This window comes from Nelumbo lutea, chromosome 3, assembly GCF_056320005.1.
Source record: "Nelumbo lutea isolate HS-2025 chromosome 3, American lotus-T2T, whole genome shotgun sequence".
Classification (NCBI taxonomy): domain Eukaryota; kingdom Viridiplantae; phylum Streptophyta; class Magnoliopsida; order Proteales; family Nelumbonaceae; genus Nelumbo; species Nelumbo lutea.
In genome coordinates, this window is record NC_142686.1 from 27,517,849 (window position 1) to 27,534,232 (window position 16,384).

At 38.0% G+C, this 16,384-nt stretch overlaps 1 protein-coding gene and 1 pseudogene across 1 annotated transcript in view; both read right to left on the bottom strand.

Moving 5' to 3' along the window:
• LOC148863834 (ubiquitin carboxyl-terminal hydrolase 2-like) overlaps positions 1–9,747 on the bottom strand; it is a 28,297-nt gene extending 18,550 nt beyond the window's left edge. Inside the window, exon 1 of the mRNA XM_088978396.1 lies at positions 9,571–9,747. The gene's annotated coding sequence lies outside the window, so the exon portion shown is untranslated. The remainder of the gene's footprint in view (positions 1–9,570) is intronic.
• On the bottom strand, positions 4,593–13,118 carry LOC148863836 (NADH dehydrogenase [ubiquinone] flavoprotein 1, mitochondrial-like; annotated as a pseudogene).
• Positions 13,119–16,384: the final 3,266 nt, after the last annotated feature.

Genomic DNA, 16,384 nt, shown 5'->3' on the forward strand with positions numbered 1-16,384 from the left:
TCTAATTTAGATTATGTTATACTTAAATACAAGGTGTAATTGTTTTGACATAGAAAGTTTAACTTATCAGAATCTCAAAAAAAAGTATAGCAGTGCAGAGGATGAGCCTAGGGATGTAAATAGATCGGGTTAAATAGTAAACCTACCTAAGTGCCTATAGGGTCTGGTCAGTGATTTTAAGAGGTGCACCTAGACACATGCAAGCAAGGCGCGTTTTAAGGTATGCGCTTCACCTAGGTCCCAAGCACACCACTTTCAAAAGGCACATGCCTAGAGCACCTTGTGCCTCATTCCAGGTGTGCACCTTTTTTTTGCACTTTTTGGTGTTTTTTGAGCATGGTGGCTCTCCTAGACCCCCAACCAAGCCCAAAAAAGTCCACGTTGTTCATTCATTCATCCTAATAAAAGATATTTTAAAAGATAAATTAAAATTATAAAATCAATTTTTAGGGATTACGCATTTTAAGACCCTAACATGGACATGTTTACACTTGCATCAAGGGGCTTAGTACAAAGGCAGCTTGTAGAATTAGGAATGAAAGATGTAACATCACATTAACTATTTCCCACCGTAGGTTGGGAAAGAGGACCACAAGCACCTAGAGCAAAAACACAGGGAGCAAAGTGAGTAGTATGAGGTGACAGTAAAGGAGAAGAAGGTTCAGAAGAGTTACAAGAGAAGGGATTTGAGGAAATTCCATAATCAGGATTTACAAGCTGCACTGGCTTCAGAAGTTCCGAACTCACACAGACCTCTCTGTTTTCGAACAAAGCTTTAGATCTTTCCAGAGCCACCTCCCGGCCATCGAAGCTAGCCTCGAACTTGTAGGAGCTTGAATCTGAGTCTAACTCCTCCGAATCTTCTAAAGGTGAGCTAGGAGGCATTGGAGAACGATTTGTTTTTCTCATACCTTCTTCAGTAGACAGAGGGGTTCCCTTTTCTGGTCTACTTCCTTTCTTATTCCCGCAAATTTTCCTAGAATGGATTTTTTCCCGATGTTTCCTCTTGGGTGGAGTAAACTTCGCTTCTATAGCTCCAGGAGCTTAAGCCTCTTGCAACATCCTCTAATCGGCAAATGGGGCTGCAATGATTCCCGTTTTGCCATGTGCACCTAAATCAGAGTGATAAGTCAACTCGACCAGGCCCAGTTGTGACTCAGTCATCTTCTCCACCTCAAACAAGTGGTTTGTCTTCTCTATCTCGATCGAATAGTAGAACCAGACATCGCTGTCTAGAATTAGAACTAAGCGAGGGATAGCATGCACTCCTCTTCCCCTTACCTTGTTTCTTGCATAACGTAACTCCTATAGGTCCCTTGTCCTGGCATCGGTAGTCTCAAGAGTCAAGACCACCACAAAGGCTTCCCAGAAGGTTGAAGACCTCTGTAGTCCAGAGATGAAATGGAAGGCCATAGATCGTCACCCATACTTCAAAGGATAGACTATTGGGGGCAGTATTAACCATTGACCACCATCTCTCAAGCAACACATGCCTTTCGTAGATGAGTAGAGAACCTAGTCTGGTCCAAATGTTCACTATATCCTTCGAAGGGGCAAATCCCACCGCCCTACTTACGGCTAGGGGTTTCAAATGCAATAGATCAGGGGAATAGAGATTTGCTGATAGGCCTAGCTCTACGTCGTTCCAGTTTAGACTTTCTTCTTTGGTGCATATAAATGTTGTCTTCCATACGCCAAAAGGTCCAGACTGGTGAAAGATGGAGATAAATGGTTGTCCTCCGACCACCACTACTTTGCTTCTGCCTTTTCCAAGAGCTGGAAAGTTCTTCAACAGGGGGGTATCCGTCTTTGGTCTCTCCTTGCTGGTGAGAAGTGGTTTAAGAGTGTTTGCGAAAGTTTTCCACCCAAAGTTATTTCCTTCTTCAGGGATGCAAATGTTGCATGTTATGCCTGCACCGTCGCAATGGCCAAGTCTAATGAATCTTCCCCACTTGTTTTTAGTTGCATAAATAATAGTTATCCTTCCTCTGTCTGCTCGTTGTTGAGGTCCGCTTGGCTAGATACAAATGCTCAAAAGCTTCTCTAAAAAATCCACTGTCCAACTCACCTCCGATTCATTTAGGGAGAGCTTCATCCAAGCTCCTTTTCCTCGTTCTATAATCACCAATTCACCGTCATTGTTGAAACAACTGTAATCTAGCTCGAACATCTTGGAGCCGATAACAACCCAACGTCGCAAACTCTCCATCATCGTTGCACTAATGTGTTAACTACCTAGTTGGTAAGGACAGCAACTGCCGCGGAGAACATTCCTCAATCTATATTTTGGGAGCAGTACTAACACACTCAATATGGAACTATCTATTGAGATGGGTAGGAAAGGAGCCCAATGAAATTTTGTCAATTCTTGTTGGTTCACTGAAAGATAGTTTCATGTTTTTCTTTACCTTCTTGCTAGATGCAATCCCAAATAATCCCCCTCTTAACCAGAGTTATGTTGCAATTACCTTTTTGAGAATTAATGAAATGAATGTGGAATTGAGGCTTCTTTTCAAGAGTTTCTGATTGGTGAATTTCCAAAAGCACCTTAAGAAATCATTTTAATAAAGTCACAATACTTTTTGTAGAAGATGATGATGAAACCATTGAGCCTAGGGGCATTATCTGCCTCCATATCATCTATAATTTTCACTTCTTCTGAGAAGGGAGCCTCCAAATCAGCTGCTTGTGAATCAGTGAGCATACCAAAATTCAAACCATCCAGCTTTGGTATGGACTTACAAGGCACTATATATAGCTTCACATAAAATTCCACAATGGCCCTTTCCACCTCACTGGTTTGTTCCACAAGCTGCCCTTCTATTACAATCTTCTTAAGTGTGTTGGACCTGCGATGCTCATTGGGAACTTTGTGGGAAAAGGCAGTGTTATTGTCCCCTTCCTTCAGCGAATTCATTCTGGAAAATTGCCTCCATTTCACCTCCTCCCTATATGCTAGCACATCAAACTCCTTCACTTACCTCTTTTAGCTTTCATATCTTCACAGAGACTATTGATCTCCTCTTCTCTGTCAATCTCAGAAATCGCCTCCAAAAATTCTTCTTTGCACCTATCCGCTTGCCCAACAGTGATCAAGTCTGAAAGGGATTGATTTTCTGCCCGTACCTTCACAGTCATGAAGCGATGGGATATGGTTCGAAAGGGGTTTGGGTTCTTGGGCTGAGTGAGGAAAGAGATCCTCCTGTTCTACAGAAATCAGAAACCTATTGAGGTATACCAAAGGTGGGTGATCTTGATTAGTGGACCAAGTAAACTTGACCCCTAAGAGGGGCAGATCAATCAACTTCCGCCTTTGAATGAAAGTTGAAAACATTCACGTACTCTATTTGCACAAGCACTACCTGCTTATTCTCTAAGCTTCTGATTGCATTAAAGTCTCTTCCAATTACCCAGGGTACCTCTCACTTTGTACAAACTACGTCCAACTCTTCCCATAGAATACACCTTAGAGAATTCTGCATGGAGCTGTAGATAGTGGCTATGATCAGCAGGATGCTGCTCTGCTGCCACTGTAAATGAACCAAAAGAGAGAATCTTCCTTCTGCTTTGTCCACCAAAGAAAAACAACTGTTATCCAAACTGATAGCCATCACACTTTCCGTGTTGTCCAGAGGGACAAAGATCCAATCACAAGCTTTGGAGCCCCATAGGTTTCACATGACTAGAAAATCCATGTTTTGTAGCTTCATTTCCTACAAAAGCAAAACATTTGGACCTCTCTCTTTCAAAAAATTGTTGGCCACCAATCTCCTTGTCTTTTTTAACCCAAACCCCAAATGTTCTAGGAGATTATTTTGAGTCTATTGACTCTATTCATAACTGATCATTTTCTGCCAGTGGAATTACAACCCCAATGAGTGCTGATTGCTCCATCCTTCAACCCCCATGCTATCCGAAACAATTTCTTCACTTGTTTCTTATTCTTCTTTCCCTTCTCCATTAAAACATATGTTCAACCACCACAAACAAAAGACAACCCAAGGAACTTGCTGAATCATATTAGGCCTATCCGCTTCATTGCTTTTCACCTATTGAACTTTGCCTCCTTTAGTCAAGGATCACAACTAGCGTCAACGAGGATCTCTCTTCAATTTGTTCATTGATAGAGACCATCACCCAAGTATTACTGCTATCTTCTTCTGTAATAGGATAACCCCTTAATAGGTTCTCCTGTTGCTTTTTGTTATGTCCCAGAAACTTGACACACAATTCTCAGACTCACAGCATAATTCACACAACTAGAACATCAACAAAGGAACTGGTATTCATTCAGAAGAAAAGAAGAACATTAACAGTTGGTCAGTTCTTCGAGAGACCGCCGGCTCTCCCAATCACTCACAGTATTCTTCACAGTATTCTTATACTCTTCTTACAGCATAACTGACTCCCTCAATAAATGCCCAGCTGGCCAAGTTATAAATGCCCACACTCTTCTTATTCCTGACTGACATAGCTATAAATGCCTCAAGACTCTCCTTATTCCCTCCAGCCATAATTGCCCCCATGTTCAATTATTTCCCCCCTTAGCCGAAAGCTGACCTTTCCCCTTCCTGGCATACATAAGGTTAATTGGGGGCCTATCATTACCCTGCCACCCAAAGTCTAACCTTGTCCTCAAGGTTAAAATGAGGAAATTGGTCTCGAAGCAAGTCAAAAGGCTCCCAAGAATCTTCGAAATCAGGTAGGCCCTGCCAATGAATAAGCACTAACTCCAGGCATAGTGGATGGATGCACACCGTGATCTGATATGTCCCTGCACAGGCCAAGCAGCAGCATCGCCCAATGCACAGATGGTGTGTCTACTTTGTCACCTCTTGAAGCATGTCTATTTCCTCCAGCTTCACGTTTCCAACCTTCAGCCTCTCCATGATCATCCACAGCCATCCTGTCCCCTCCCTACATGGTGTGCACTATACACAACTTTCATGCTTATAGAAGTAAGAGAGCCTAGCAATTGCATCCACAATATCAGCTTACTTGTCCATCACAATTACGGCAGCTGTCCCTAAACCCGTTTGGACAGCCTTGAGTGCATCATAATCCATCAACACATCATCACATATGTGCTTTGGAATCAGTGGACAGAAGAACCTCCTGGTATCACTGTAAGAAAATCATCCCATCCACCTCTAACTCCTCCACAGTGCCTCTCTATCAGCTCCTTCAATGGAATACTCATCTCCCCTTCAACTGCACAAGGCTTATTCACGTGGCCTGAGACACAAAATAGCTTTGTCCCAGAATTGTTCTTCCTGCCAAAACTAGCAAACAGGACCATGCCTTGAAATGGGGAGGGGGGGGGGGGGGGGGGGGAACAGCCACAGTTTCAACATTTGTAACAGTTGTTGGACATCCATATAGCCCTGCATTAGCTGGAAAAGGAGGCTTCAACCTTGGTTTTCCTTGTTTTCCTTCAAGGCTTTCCAACAACGCCGTCTCTTCTCCACAAATGTAAGCATCAGCTCCATAGTGGATATGAACATCAAAATCATATCCAGATCCACTTGCATTTTTTCCCAAAAGTCCAGCTTGATAAGCTTCCCTCCTTGCCTTCTCAAGGTTTTTCCGCTCATTTACATACTCTCCCCTTATGTAGATATAAGCAGCAGTGGCCCGCATACCAACCCCTGCAATCAGGCAACCCTCTAGTAGTTTATGTGGGTCATGGCGCATAATTTCTCTGTCCTTACATGTTCCTGTCTCACTCTCATCAGCATTGACAACAAGATGAGAAGGACGGCCATCAAATACTTTTGGCATGAAAGATCACTTCAGGCCAGATGGAAAACCAGCTCCACCACGTCCTCGAAGACCAGATTTCTTCATTTCATTGACAATCCAATCAGAGCCCTTAGGTACCAAGTCTTTGGTTCTATACTAGTCACCCCACTTCATGGCACATTCAGGAAAGGGTCGTGCAACCCATTAACAAATGCTGCTTCAAGGGCTGATTCCGGCAGGTCACGTAAGGGAGCGGAGAGCACCTCAAATTGGCGACAATATCCCTTAACAATAGAAGACTGATGTAACGAGAAGAGATGATCCTATAAATTACCCTCCTGAGTCGATCGAAAACGTTCAAGGAGAAGCTCTTTGAATTCTGTCCAACCACGAAAAGGTCGCCAACCAACTTCCCACTAATACCACGCCAATGCATTGCCCTCTAAACAAACAACTACAGCTCGCAGACGCACTACCGGAAGCAATCCATTAATCTCAAAATAGCGCTCCGCACTAAAAAGCCAGTCGTCTGGATTTTCCCCATCAAAATTAGGTAACTCCAACTTACGAGGAAGTGAATCAGGAGTATGTTCCGACACTGGCATCAAGGAATACATCTAAAATGCCACACTCTTCCCTTTGTCAGCCACACAACTCGATGCGACTAAAGAATGAGCAATGTCAATCGTAGACAAAGGAGCTGAATAGGCCTGTTGCTGAAGCAACAAATCAAAACGTCTCACCAGATCTTGAATGCTTCCTTCTAGAGACGAGATCTTCGAAAGTCCAGCTGTTATCTCATCACATAAGCCATCCACTTCAGAATGCAGAGAAGTCAAGCGTTCTTCGAAACCCTCCACCTACGATGCCACTTCCTTAACTGTCACCATGGCCGAGGAAAGACGCGCTCTGATACCACTGTTATGTCCCAGAAACTTGACACACAATTCTCAGACTAAGCAGAATTCACACAACTAGAACATCAACAAAGGAACTGGTATTCATTCAGAAGAAAAGAAGAACATTAGCAGTTGGTCGGTTCTTCGAGAGACCGCCGGCTCTCCCAATCACTCACAGTATTCTTCACTCAACAAAAGCCTATCTCCTCCATCCCCCAAAGCCCCTTCTTATACTCTTCTTACAGCATAACTGACTCCCTCAATAAATGCCCAGCAGGCCAAGTTATAAATGCCCACACTCTTCTTATTCCTAACCGGCATAGCTATAAATGACTCAAGACTCTCCTTATTCCCTCCAGCCATAATTGCCCCCATGTTCAATTATTTCCCCCCTTAGCCGAAAGCTGACCTTTCCCTTTCCTGACATACGTAAGGTTAATTGGGGGCCTATCACTTTCCAACTTGGATGATCTCCCCCTACAAAGTAGCTAGGCACACCACCAAAGCCCTAACTTCTATTGGAGATGCCCCCACTTTGAACTCCCATTTCTTAGCAGTTCAAATGAGACTTGACCACTTCCTCTCGCCCCACACTTTGTGTCCTAGAGCTTTCCCCTGCAAATGTCACTTCATATTCATCTTCTTCATCCTTTGAGAAGCTCATAGATATCCTCTTTGTGGTATGCAATACTTTTGCCTTCCCCTCTAATTCCCTAGTCTAATTTAATGGGATAAAATCAGCTCTCTAAAGAAAATCGGCCTAGGTAATTTTAGCTCAAAAGATCTGGATTATGGGCCAGGGATTGCCTATGAAGTCCACGAAACCGACCCAATAACTCTTTGTGTTAGGCATTCAACCACCTGACAACAATCATGTAAACAAACACCACGTCCCCATCTTCCACATTCAAATTTCAAAATACCCAAAAGATTCCTTTCCATTAACCCTTGAAGGATCCCTAGATTATTCTTCTTTTCTCCCTCTTCTATGTTGTGCAATGCACCATGGTTCCTCCTACATTGGTTGTCTTTCGGCTTCCCCAAAAATGTTCTCCACTTGCTCCTTGATTAAATCCTCACGTCTCTTCTCAACAGTGGCAGATAGTTGCTTCATTTCCTCCACCAACTATCCTACCAAGCATCTATGGGTCAGGTCAATATCAATCAGCATAGCTACTTTGAAATTCTCAAGGGTCCCCATTCTTTCCTCTCTAATCTCTGAACATATCATGACAACAAACATGGCATTGTTGGTTATGATGCATTCCATAGACCACATAGAGGGTGGTGATTTATCTACCTCTAGGAAACACATGCACAAATCCTTGCTCTTATGAGCCACCTCTTCACTCGATAGTTGCATCAGGAGTCTCAAGACTTACACCCAAACAAAGCCCAAGATGTCCTCAACCTTGGGCCAAGGTTACAAGTGTAGGAGCACTCTCTTGTGACTCCTCATGCCAATATTGAGAATATGCTTTGCCTCCGTGAGGAAAGGGTTCAACTTTCTCACTCTAATGCCAAAATGAATATTCCCGAAACAAATATTAGATCAATAAACCACTTTATGTGTAATCCTTGAATGAAAGAAGCACAATTATATCTTTTTTTCTTTTTTTGATAGATAAGAAGCACAACTATATCATAGCCTTATATGTGTTGGGCTGCTAGCTTCCGACCAAAATACCTGGCTGCAACTGTCTTCCTCCATAGACTGCCAGTCTCTTGACTGGAATTCCACCACCATTTGCCCAGATGGAATGTTTCTGACCTGTCTGATGTGTCTTGCATCCAGCCCTCTTCCAATCAACAATGCAGTACTTAAACTGGTCTTTCCAAATTTTCCAAAGGAAGTATAGTTTGGAGCCTTTCAAGTTTTTAAGCCACTTCAACTAGAACAAGGAAAGAAAAAGAAAAAAGAAGAAAAAAAAAAGAATAGAAAATGGATGGGAAGATGAGATCAGATAAGGAGCTTTCAAACGAATGAGCTGACCTCCTTTTGATTGGTAATTAACTTTTCACTAGGGTAATCTCGTTTGAAACCCTTTTACAATTTCCGTTCAGGCAATAAATAAATAGAGGGGTTCTGTGACTGAGTAACATTGGTCTCTCTTTCCTTCTCCCTCTTTTTCTGTGCTCCCTCTTCTTTCTTCCTTTCTCAATTCCCACCACTAGTACTTTCAGAATTCATAATTCCAGTCAGACAGAGTATCAGGGATATACAGCTCATCTTTTATAGTTTTATTGCGGCAACCGTCCTAGTTATGCAATGCAGTTGTGGAATTCAAGCAATTCATTGTAAGAAGATTGAAAAAAATTTATTTTTATGGTCATAATGTGTTAATAGATGCAACGCGCTAACAACTTGCAAACTAGACTCCAAACAAAGGCCGTTTTTTACAGAGAAAGAAACGGTTAGATGAGGCAAGTGGGCTGCCGGAGCCATTATCAATAAGTTCTTTCGTAGTTATCAAAGAACAAAGGGAAGCTAGGTCATGAATTTTAATACAAAATGGGAAATTAATAATTCGCTTGCCTAGTTCTTTTTAATCAATTAGTCTGCTTCCCAGTTGAAGCAGACCATAGAAATCCGGGAGAGGAGAGAGTAATCAACTAATCAGTAATCAAATAAGTACAGGTAAATAGCCAAAAGAATGAAGGGGGCAGAGCCCCTGTTATAATGTTATGCAACAGAAACATAAAAAAGAGAGAAACGGGAGGGAGGACGTGTGTCTGTGAAATTGCAGAGGAAAGCAAACAAAAATAAAAGGGACAAAGCCTCTGTTTTGTACGCAGTTCACAAAGGGAGAAACAGGGAGAAGAATGACGTGGGTGTGTGTTCGTGCGTGAGAGAGAGAGGTAACGTAAGGACAGATTCCCGGTTTATCTGAGAAGAAGAAGAAGAAGAAGAAGAAGAAAATGCAAGCACCTGGATCTGGATTATAAGTGTCTTGCTCGGACTGATACCCTTCCTTCTCACTCCTCAGCCTTCTCCCTCTCCTTGTTTTCGTTCTTCTCCTTTACCTAGTATTATTGCTGGAACTGGAATGCTCTCTACTCCTTTCCGAAGTCTCACCAGTAACCCTCAGTAGTTGGTTGTCGGTTCGGTTCGGCCATCAAACCATGAAGGATATCAACCCTACACGTGTCATTATATTATATTATATTATATATATTAAGACAGTCCACCTCACCATGTCTTTTTTTACTAAATCCTCTTTTCTAATTTTCTATTTTTCTGAATTTTTTACCTTTTAATTCTATATAATTATCAATTAAACCAATAAAAAAATAACATATACTTAATTATTTCTTACAATCATAATGAAAAACGGATATGTTTTTCTAATATTTAGTTAAGTAGCACTACTTTTCTCTACTTTCTCCTAAATTTTCTCTAATTCTTATTTATCTCCTAAATTATCTCTCATTTTCATTTATCTCTTAAATTATCTCTAATTTAGTAGAGAAATTAACTCCTAAACTATCTCTAATTCCTATTTATCCTCTCCCCAACATTTTATCTACATGTATCTAAAGACATTTTCAATTAAAAAATTTTAGAATTATTTAAATATTATAACAAAATTATATACTAACTTTAAAATATTAATTCAAAACACAAAAATTAATTATAATAGATTTAATAATATTCATATTATTAATAATTCTATATTTTTACAAAACTATTATCAATTTAGGTAGTAACAATATAAATTACAATTTTAAGAATTATTCAAATTAAATGTTATTCAAACAATAAAAATTTAACATTAAAAAAATAAGCATAATAACTTTTAAAATAAATAAATTTCAAATAGTGAAATTTTTTAAATATTTTAGATTATATTTAAATATTTAACATGACTAAATTTTAAATAATTAAAATAACGAAATTATGTAAAAAATTACTTAAAATTAGAAAATTAATTATAATAGATTTCATAATATTCATATTAATAATAATTTAATATTTTACAAAATTAATAGCGAATTATGTAATAAAAGTACTGATTATAATTTTATGGATTATTAAATTTAATAAATAACTAATATTTTAAATTTAAATAAAAATATTATTTAAATAACTAAATAATATTGCAAACAACTAATTTCAATTATATCAATTAATAATTATAGAAAATAACTTTAAAATTTTAATATTTATTAGTAATAATTTTACAATAATAGTATACATTCATTATATATTTATGTATAATAAATTAATATTTATTTTATTTTTAGTAGTTGTTTATTGTATTTTTTTGATAAATTTGTTTCCAATAATTATTTATAAATCTATTTTTGTTATGTTATTTAATAGAAATTTTTCAATAAATATTGGAGATTAAACAATTATTATTTAACTTTTGAAATTTAATTTGTCATATTCTATTTTTGTTATAAAATTATTTTTAGTAAATATGTATTTTTTATAATTTATTGATTAATATTTATTAGAGATTAAGCTATTATTTGATATTACACGATTTATTGACTAATTTAATATATTTTTAGTATTTATTGTATTTTTGTAATTATTATATTTTTATTAGATATCTATTGTATTTTCATTATAAATTTATTTTCAATAATTGTGTATTTTTCTACAAAATTTCAACAATTATTGGAGATTAAACTATTGTTGTTTATTAGAGATTAGACTATTAATTTAGCTTAAATTAGGCGTGTTCAAGGATTGGGTCAATTTGGTTGCAGGCTATTCGCTAACCAAATTGACTTGGTCAGGTTGGGAGTTTGTCACCCAAAATTGATTGACCATTAGTGAAAACCCACCAACTCAGGTTGTATCGGTTTGGGTCCATTTTCGGTTTGATTTGTTTGTTCAAAAGGGTTAACTTAAAAAATAAATTTTAATTTAATAAATTACAGTGATATTATTAAAAAATAAATTTATGATATAAAATATTTTAGGCTAAGAAATATGGGAATTTTCTCATTTCCCGTATTAAAAAAGTTGTATTTATAATATATACATATATATATATGATTGGGTTGGTTCAGTTTTGGTTTGTTTACAAATGACCAAACCAAAACTAACCTAACTTGGTTGGGTTAGAAAGTTGTTAAACCAAAGCCAATCGGAAATGCTAGAATACCAACCAATTCATGTCAAGTTCAATCAATCGAGTATTAAAAAATTAAAATATAAAACAATTATATACTCTATGTATTTCTAACTTTTGCTTAACAAAACTCATGCATTGCTAAAGTCCTCACTAGTAAAATAATAAATAATAACATTCACACATCGCTCTCAATCTCACCACAATAATACTATACAAAAATCTAATATAAAAAAAGGGTAAATCTCTTATACCTCTACTTTTCATGAAATTAACAAATTGTACCCTTATTGTTTAGATATTATCTTATAGTATCTTTAAGTTTTCTAACAACCGTCTAAAACCTCCATTACCGTTAATTTTCTGTCACACTTCGTTCACATGCGACATATGTGAGTGGTAATTATTTTAAAATTCTTAAAATAACCTTACTTGTTTATCGCTGCTGTTGGAAGTTGCAGCGGTGGTGGTGATTTTAGTATCATTGTCGCAAGTGACAGTGGCGACTGCAACTTCCAAACAACAAAAGTTTGGTGATTACACAACATTGATCAATACCCACCATTCACCGCAACAGATCTGAGCGTTGGTCTAGATTTCCAACGCCTCGAGAAAAACTGGAATCTTCGGACTTCCATGCCTATCTTTTTTTTTTCTCCTTTGATTTTTGTTTATACGGACGGATTCAAGGACCCTTGTCCTCCCCCTCATCGTTACAACTTGCTTCGACCATCCTTCACCTTCGATCATCTCTCTCTCCCCACCTATCCTTCTATCTTCTTCTTCTTCCCCTTGTTGGTCTCTGTAATTAGCTTGGAAATAGAGCACCACCACCAACATTGAACTGTGCTTGCACCCTCCTTCCTTAGTGTGACGGCGACGGCAGTGACAACCCACTCCAAACTCCCATCTCTCTTTCTCTCCCTATTCTTCCTCTGGGCGGCGGCGTCAGAAGCCCCTTTGAACAAGAGATGAAACAAAGGGGGGAAATGGAGTTAATTTCCAGTTGTCTACAAAGGAGAATCCAGAGTCGCCAAGCTTGTAGGCGGAGAGTCAACGAAGGGTCACCTTGCTATGACGGACAAACCTGCGAACATCTGATCGATGAGATCGAGCAATTACATCGGTGGCACCATTGCTTGACGTCAATGTCAGTCCAACAGTAGGGTCTGACAACGACTTCTCACCAGGATTTGCAAACGAGAGGAATCACTCAAACCAATTGGTCTTTCAGGATTCGAACAAATATCAAGGCCAGCAACTCCGGGATCAACCCTTCCCACCACCATGATACATCAGCTTTTCGATTACCACCGACGTTATTAGAAACGGCGACGGTACCTGTGAAGGAATCGGAGTAAAATCTCTTGGTTTGCCGCTCTCCATCCATCCTGTCTCTCCATTTCCCTTGTAGTAGCAGAAGTCTTTCAGTCTTTTGGACTCTCTATTAGAATTAGTAGGTACCGTAGAATTAGAAGACATGGCATGAGTTGTGGGTAATTACAATTTATCAATCGGCAACATCGGCGGTGAAGTTGAAATAGTAAGGTGGGTCATTGGGGAAATCAGTTGTGTAAACCCCACGAATCATCCTGTAGTATGCTTCAAGAATGTCGATCGATGGAGTCACGAAGCTAATGTTGTTCATGCTGGCAAAGAGTCAGCTTCTAATGGGACCACCGCAGGAGTTGCTAGCACAGGGCAAAGTGTTGACAGAGATGGTCATATAAACGCGAGTGTCGATGGTTAACAGAGCGTCGATGGAATGTTCTTTGCTTGCCAATCTCCTGAAGCGGGTGGTGAAGCTGGTTGTTGCCTGTGTCATTGTAAGGAGGGAGGGACGGCATGGAAAGAGACAACGGAGGGGTGTAATTGTCTCTATACTGTAAAATGGTCGTAGTTGTGGTGTTATCATAGACCACACCAAGACCACTCGAGTAAGCTCTGGAGGCCATGTAATAGTGGTTGGGTGCTTGGTTAGCTTTCAACAAAACATCCATGGTCTGTTCGGAAATCATCACCACCAGCTTTTGAAATAGGGGCGAGAGGGAATGGAGGAAAGAGAGAGAGAGAGAACGAAGGGGAGAAAGAGAGGGAGGGAGCCCTTCGCCGGTGGCTGTCGCCCATGTTTCATCATCGCCGATGATCCCACCAAATCAGTGCTAGAAAGCAATGTGAGGTTGATCTTTAAAGTTCCCAGACGATCTGACATCTGGGGATTATTCATTGCAGCTCGATCCACAAGGATCCCCACAATTATTTCAGAGGCGGAGGGGAAGTCTGAGAACAGAGAAAGGAGAGAGAGACCGGAGGCGGAGGGGGAGGTTTGAGAATGGAGAGAGTAGAAGCAGATGGTGAAATAGGGTACGGCAAATGTCAATGGTGAAATAGGGTACGGCAGATGGTGAAATAGGGGGAGGTTTGAGGAATAGTGGAGGATAAATTCATATTTCATTTTCTTCCATTAGCATTTAATGGCAATGTCAATTGTCAAAAAATTTAAGGGTACGGTAAGACAATATCCAAACATTAAGAATATAGTTTGTCAATTTCGTGAACAATGGGAGTAGTTTAAGAGATTTATCCAAAAAAAACGAAGGTAGAAGTTTGGGTGGATTATCTTATCATACCCTTTAATGTTTTATTTATCTAATTATTTCATCACAGCAATAAGCGTTCAGCAACTTCTAACAATTATTTGAATCTAATCTGAGTTTTTTTCGTTGGCTAACAATCTAATCTGAGTTATGTTAGCTGTTTAAAAAACTTTGAGTTTCAAACAGATGTGAAATGATCATATCCCTATCAAAATATCAAAGTGGCAATTTACATTATATAGTTCGGAATATGGATATGCATTCAATAATTATGAATATAATAGAAAAATATTGATATATTTGAATGCATTAAAAATTATAAATTTTATAAATACATCAATAACATAATAACATAAGATTTAAGATTCAAATAATTATGAATAAAATATAATTTTACCTTTCAAAAAAAACTTTACTAAACTACATATTTCTGTAATTGAAACCCCCAAATATACATCAGTTGAACATAATTTTATACCCAAAAATTGAACACGAATGATTAATAAATAAAAAAAAAATCAAACATTGGGAATTTGGTCTCCGTCTCATGATAGGCCTTTTTCCTTAATCTCAGTTTTGAAAGAGTATAAAGACAAATATGTACAGTGCAAATGCATGAAAAATAATACAAAATATAAGGTTTTGCACTCTACATATTTGCATTTGTACTCCTTCCAAACTGAGCCATAAAAAAAATGGAAAAAAAAATCATTGAAAATTTGGAATCAAGATTAATTCAAAGTATTGGTACGCATGATACACAAAAAATTATATGTATCACACGTTTACAAGGGTTGATACTTATTCATGCAATGTGTTCCATGTGTTAAGCTTTAAACCTAAACACCATTGGGAAGGGTATTAACCATCAAATATACCTCCTAGATCCTAGTAATTAGCGTATCGGTGACCCTCGAAATCAATACATTACAAGTGATGCACTAAGATGTGTATTGATAAACTTTGACTGGACTCAAGTAAAAGAAGGAGAAGGAGAAGAAGAATGCATTTTTATTTCATCCTCCAATATATTTAAAAGATTTGTATATTTGGTGTTTAAAATGCAAAGATACATTGATTTGTTGTTAGACTTATGAAGGTTTTAATTACACTAGTAGACCCATGGTCCCCCCTAAAGATGACAATTTTCCACATCCCTGACAAGGACCCAACTTCCTTGACCCCATCGGGTCGGGGATGGCGATTGCTTTGGTGGGGAGGGGACGGGGACGAGGATTAATAGGGATCTCTGATCGGGCTCGAGGTCGAGGTTTTATATTAAATATATATTATTATATATATGATATTATTTATATTTTATATTTTTATACTATTTGTATATATCAAAGCATATTTAAAACATTGTTTATATTTTATTTATTTTTTATTTTTTTAAGTACAATTATTTTTTAAAAATTATTATTAACTAAAACATTTTGGAGATTCGGGTCCCTACGGGGAAAACCATCTCCATCGGGGATCGAGGATGGAGGACAACTTTTACCCCAGCAGGGATCAGAGATTGGGGACAAGGATGGGGATTAGTTTCAAAATCGAGGTCAGGGTTGCCATTCCTATCCACCACCCCCCCCCCCACAAAAAAAAAAGAACCAGAAAATCAAAAAGTCATAAAAATTATCTATTCTGAATTATTTTCATGGTAGGAAAGAATTATAAGATAGATCCATAAATAATTTCTCAAATCTCTTGTTCAATCTATGATTTTTTAAAATTTTGGTAAATTATTGAAATAAAATTAATAAAAGAGAACATTGTTTTAGTAATTAAAATTTATAAGTTATATATGCTATGATGTGAATCTTAGAAATTCTAATGGATCTGATATAATTTTAATTTTTAAATTAAGACTATATATTTTTGTAAACCAATAATTATTTAACTTATAGTATATAGCAACATAAATATTATATGTGGAACTAAAAAAATTAAAAACAAAACTAATTTAATTTACTAATTTTTAAGATTTTTTGTAGCAATTGGCTACCATATTAAGAATTTAAGGTTATTTTTTTCTATGAAAAATTTAAGATTAAATTTA